The sequence below is a fragment of the Oratosquilla oratoria genome, chromosome 41 (assembly GCF_046742065.1).
Source record: "Oratosquilla oratoria isolate Oo_2021 chromosome 41, ASM4674206v1, whole genome shotgun sequence".
NCBI lineage: Eukaryota > Metazoa > Arthropoda > Malacostraca > Stomatopoda > Squillidae > Oratosquilla > Oratosquilla oratoria.
Window position 1 is genome coordinate 27761197 of NC_134817.1, and position 6000 is coordinate 27767196.

Below are 6000 nucleotides of genomic sequence, written 5' to 3' on the forward strand. Positions count from 1 at the left end.
TGCTTCTTGATGTTTGCTTGAAACCACTCTTCAATTTCCTTTGTCCCTACTTGGCTAAAAGGATGTGATGCAGGGGTGTGACCAGCCAGCTGTTGTTCAGCTTGACATCCTGAAGCTGTAGCCGTATTGAATCCTAAAAAGGCCTCTTCATTGTCATCATCATCTTCTTTCTTAAATACCATTTCTGGCTAAAGCTTATGCCAACACCTCCAAATGGTAGAGTGCTACATTCTCCCAAGCAAGAGCAGTAACAAATACAGCATCCTTGATGTTGAAGTCCTTCTGAAACTGGGGCACATCAATGTCTGTATTCACAAGTTTATGAATAGTCACTCCTGTAGAAATGTTTTAAAGTTCTGAATGATTCCCTCGTCCACTGGTTGAATAAGCAATGTCACATTTGGAGGCAGGCAGGCAACAAAGACGTTACCTGGATGAGCCTTGCAATTGTCCAGTACGAGAAGGACTTTGGAATCCTCACTCAACCCCTGCTGATGAAGATGCTCCCTTATTTCCACTACAAAGGCATGGAAGAACCACCATTTGAAAAGTTCTGCCATCATCCACACATTGCTGTTGGCATTATAATGAATTGGCAAATGATGGACATTTTCAAATGCCCTGGGTTTCTTACATTTGCCAATCACAAACAAGGAAGATTTTGGGTTTCAGTCACATTAGCATTTGGAAGAATAGTAATCCGGTCCTTGTTGTGCTCGAGTCCAATGGCCTCCTATTCCTTGAATCCAGTTCAAGTTAAACTGGGCAAACAATGCCAAAAAAAGTGCTGTTTCTTTGGTGTTATAAACATGGTCTGGATTCACATTATACTTACATATGAGGCGAGAGAAAATTTCAGCATAATTTTCAGCTGCTTCATGTTCTGCTGAAGGTTGTTCACCACTTATTTTCAACTTCTGATGCCAAGACAAGTCTCAAAGTTGAACAGCCATCTGATGGAGAAGTTACATTCAGTTTTGATCTCCAAATCTGCCAGTAGCTTCTTGGCTTTCTCAATGAGCATAGGCCCAGTGATATGTTTACCTTTGGAACATTGAGCAGTAAACCAAATACAAAGAGCCCAATCCAATTTGTCAAGCTTAGGTCTCTTCAACAACTTCCTCTTGTCAATTAGCAATGTAGGGGGTTCTGCGTTTCTAACGAAAGACAGGAGCTTGTCTTTCTATTTCTTGAGGTCGCACAGCATTGACGAACTCACACTGAATTCTACCATCAAGTTGCTGCAGCTCTCTCCCTTCTTCATCCATTTTATGAGCTCAATCTTCTTCGGGAGTATCAGAACAAAGCGCTTCCTCTTCTCTGTGGTCTTATTCTGTGGTGGGGCCATGGTGAGATACAGTAGCTAGCACAGACATTCCAATGTAAACAGATAAAGAGGAGACTGTAATGCAATGGCTGCAACAGGTAATATGGTGGTAAAGCAGAATGCTATTCCCAGTAGTTCGGATGACTGCCACTAGAGCAGTGTTGCTCTACCTGCATAGTTCAGCTGCCAAGAGCAAGTATGAAATTAAAATATTGGCATTCCTTCATATTATTATTTATATTCAATTTTATTAATAGGGCTTATCAAAAGGTGCCATTATATTGGGATTGCCATCATACTGAATTACCATAATACTGGATTATTGGAACTTCTCTGTATATTCAAGTGGTATGTTCAGTGGTGGACTATGCTGCTGTGGCTCTCATCTCCCTCCAGCTCACCTCATGGGACAAGCTTCAGGTGCTCCAAAACCAGGTTCTCTGCACTATCACTGTGGCTCCTCCATGAACTAGTGTGATGAAGCAGGAGTTACCACCCTTTGCCTATGAGTGGGGAGGGTTTCTTCCCGTCTCCTTATCCATTTTTTGACTAGCCCAAGGGAGAGTGAAGTGAAGACCTCACTCCTCAGTGCCTTAGACATTGAAAGAGACCCCATCACTCCTGGAGGGCCCATGTGGTGAATGCGATCTGCACCTTTCAACTTCTGGAACTGGTTTGGCAATGTGTTTTACAGTAGACAGATCTTATCCAGATTATAACCCCCCTCCCCCATGACAATCTCCCTGTGCCAGCTTTCAACTTTTCCACCTCAACTCAAGGAAGGCTAACTGTGACCAGGCATGGTTGCGACCCAAGGCCCTTGAAGCCATAAAGTCCACCCCCCTCCCCCGGTGAGTTTGTTGTACTACACAGATGGCTCTGTGGACCCCCTCATCCGTCATGGGAGGGTGTGGTGCAGCTTTTACAACCAGTGATTGGGTGACCGCACTATAAAGAGTGAGTGACGGAAGCTCCATTACTCAGACAGAGCTTGCTGCCATTTTCAAGGCCCTGGTAAGGGGCAATTGTGATCCACACAGAATCCAAGGGTGCTATTGACATCATCCAGTCTGGGAAGTCAAAAGATGACGTCTACTTAATGATACTAATACAGCACTTGCTGCACTTTTTGGAGCAGCATGAGAGGTCTGCAACATTTCACTGGATTCCCAGTCCTATCAGGATTCCCAGTCATATCAGGATTCCAGGGAATACTATTGCAGATGCTGCTGCTAAAGCAAAGAGAAGGTTCAGCAAAATCACACTGCCCCTGACACCCACAATCATACAGATCATGAGTGTCAACATCAAGAAGGCCAGACTAATGGCCAGGACCAACCACAGCAGCAAATTTCATACTTCAGGATCAATGATGTGGTACTACCATGTCATCAGGCATGAGGCAGTCCACCTGCCCTCTAGTGGAAGAGCAGAGTCTACCGTCCACAGAATCTGCCTAGGATATTGCTGTGGGTGGCAAGTGCTACATGCAGGAAGAGACAATAACGAATGCTGCAAAATTTGTGGGGCCAAGGTGCAACCCTCAAACGCAGGTGCCAGCCCATTCCTCCTCCTGGTGCCACCTGCAACTGAGCAATGCCCCCCTCCCCAATCTCAGAGCACTGCCACTAATAACAGTGGCATCACGTGGACAACAAACCCTGTACAGTGAGTCCTCCTTATACGGTAATCCTTTATCTGGTAAATTCACAGTTAAGGTATTTGGTAATTACTACCCTTGATTCTATCTACGGTAAGAAAAATTCACAGATACGGTATCTGCTAGATGTTTTGAAGAGGAAAGAGCAGGGAGAAGGTACGTCTGCCATATCCTATTATTACACGTTATAATGGGTTTGGTATACGGTAATTTCAATTTGCAGTAAGGTTTTCAAGAATGCATATGTACTGTATAACAAGGACTTATTGTTCTGAACCACCTACAAGGTCAAGATCTGAGCAGTTACTAGCCCCACAAAGCAAGGAAAAAAAAAAAAATGAAGACAAATATATATACATATATTTCTAAACAGAAATGTAGTAGCACATTTGTAAATTACACACAGGAACCCACAGTCGGAGAAAGAATAAACTTCGAATAAAGAAAAATCCTATATTTCGGCTATCAACTGTAGCCCTCTTAAGGAGAGTTTGCCCCGTGCCTGAGTGAGGTCAACTGTCCACATCTCTTCTTACTGTAGTTTATAAGTCCCCTCTGTTCTCTATCTTATGTACTTTCCTGAAGAGGGCTACAGTTGATAGCCAAAATATAGGATTTTTCTTTATTCGAAGTTTATTCTTTCTCCGACTGTGGGTTCCTGTGTGTAATATACATATATGTTTTAGGAGCTCACGGACAATATAAGTTTTATGTAAAAAAAATTATATTTGCATGATTCTGAAAATCTACCAAAAGAAATTTTTAATTTCTCTCAAAACTCACAACTGACAATACCTGAGAGGGTATAGGAAATATGATAAAAAAATAAATCTGACACACATGACTGTACACCTTGGTTTCTTAATCCAATGCTCGCCAATCACCACTTGTGTGGATATTTGGGCCCAGGACATAAACCCCCTTAAGGAATTGGTGGTGTTTTATGTCCTGGGCCAATTGCTGAAGTGGGCTTATATCCTGGGCCCAAACATCTGGACAAATGGCTCTTGGCGAGTGTTGGATTAAGAGACCTAGGTATATAAGGAAAATGACAAACCAATTCAAAGTCTAACTGCATCAACATTAGCAACCTTTTATATTTTCAAATAGTCAGCTCATCCTGTAGGATGAGGCAATTAGCATCACAATCCATGGTTCAATGGGGTCCACAAATCAACGGTAAAATAGCTTATAGTTAATCTAGCACACACCAGAATATTTTTTAGATTCTTTGATCATACCTAACTACACATGACTTTCACTGATGAACATCACTATTTTTGGTAAATGTTTACTTTCTCTTGTGTAAGGCATGTATGTACTGCACATTACTACATTGCCAGAAATTTGTGGAACTGTTTTCAGAGATACTAAACATATTTAATCATCATCTTATTTTTAAATTTTTATTGCAAACATCAACTTTCTTGCCTTCTATTTCAATAACTCCACTATCCTTCATATCAAATGTTTTATATATTGGTTTATCAATAGCAATTTTCTGGAGAAAGTAATTAAATCACAGATAAATCCCTAATGAACAGACAAGAAAAAATTGAAACTTCTTGCATGCACATAGAAATAGGTGTTTCTTTAGAAATGCACAACTATGTAATATAACAATAGAAAATTAAATATTCATTTTATAAATTATAATACATCAATGTAATATATGTTTTCCTTGATGAAAAAAAAACTTGCTACATGCAAATACACTACTGAACAGAATTGTGATGATAGGTTCAAGATGCCATGTTATCATCTGTCCAGTTCTGTCAATGTCAGTTTGATGATGCCATTGATGTTGTGTACCGGGTGTTCTCCCACTCCAAGTGACATTACCACACTACATATTTTTAAAATAGTGCTATGGAGCTGAGCTTCATGCTTTTCTTCAAGCTATGAAACTCCTCTACACCCTGTAGTCTAATCGGATGCCAAAACCAGCTGTTAACAGCCCTGATGACCTCTAGAATTACATTGGTACCGCATTACTAAATGCAGGTTAGGTAGGTTAGGTTAGTTTAGGTTAGGTTAAATGAATTTATCATGTTATGATTTCTTTGACCTATACATCTATCAAAACAATGATGGCATCTCAAGCAGTTGTCATAGCTCTGTTCATTAATATTCAATGTATCGCTTTTAGCAACTTTTTCTGTTATTGATTTCAGCCAAGAAAAACATATTACATTGATGTATTTTAATTTACAAAATTAATATTTTTTCTATTGCTAAATTGCATACATTTGCACTTCTAAAAATGTACCAAAAGTAAAATAATGTCTTTACTAATTTTTTCTGCTTTGACCTTTGTCTCGATAAAATTTCAGTATCAGTCCTCTAACAGTAATTTGAAATTCAATCAAATTACTGCAGTCATTGTTTTCTCAGTATTATTACTACAGATATAATAATTGTGTTTGACACTTGTGACTGAGAATCTTGGTTCCCCAAATTTCTACATTAGCCTTAGGTCAATAATAGTCAACGCCCCAATGGCCAATGATCTGTCACTGACATGATACTTTCATAATATTTACTGGTGTTAATGTAAACATATTGATAATACACATTTATTGATATGTGATACTATAAATGAAATTTCTGTTAACATTTCATTGGTGAGTATAACAAATACCAAACAAGCAGCTATATTAGTATATACCTTGTATTCTACTGATGCAATCTAAAATTGCAATGAGAGCAACCTTTTCCTTGTATTGTCAACTCGTTTCTAACATTCTTTTCATTGTCTTAGACTTGAATTTATATCCTCACATCTACTTTATCTGTTTAACCTGCTTGGTGCAACTGTTTTAGTATGAAACAGGGACAATAACCTTCTAAAGTTTAACAGGCACGTCGTATTCACCATCCACATTCGGCTTTTTATTTACAATCAACATACGATCTGCCCCACCAGTGTTGTTGTCTTTATTATTTTTCTTACTAGTAAACTTTGGTAACAAAATTCATTTAGACATTAATGCGCAATATCATTATATATATA

At 39.2% G+C, this 6000-nt stretch overlaps 1 protein-coding gene across 4 annotated transcripts in view; it reads right to left on the reverse strand.

Moving 5' to 3' along the window:
- rasp (protein-cysteine N-palmitoyltransferase Rasp) overlaps nucleotides 1–6000 on the reverse strand; it is a 39205-nt gene that overhangs the window by 32517 nt on the left and 688 nt on the right. Inside the window, exon 1 of one of the 4 annotated variants that reach the window (XM_076178333.1) lies at nucleotides 5656–5906. The exons of 1 other annotated variant lie outside the window; for it this stretch is intronic. The gene's annotated coding sequence lies outside the window, so the exon portion shown is untranslated. Of the gene's footprint in view, nucleotides 1–5655; nucleotides 5907–6000 lie in introns of those variants that run through there. 2 more of the 4 variants (XM_076178336.1, XM_076178334.1) reach the window with 2 other exon arrangements.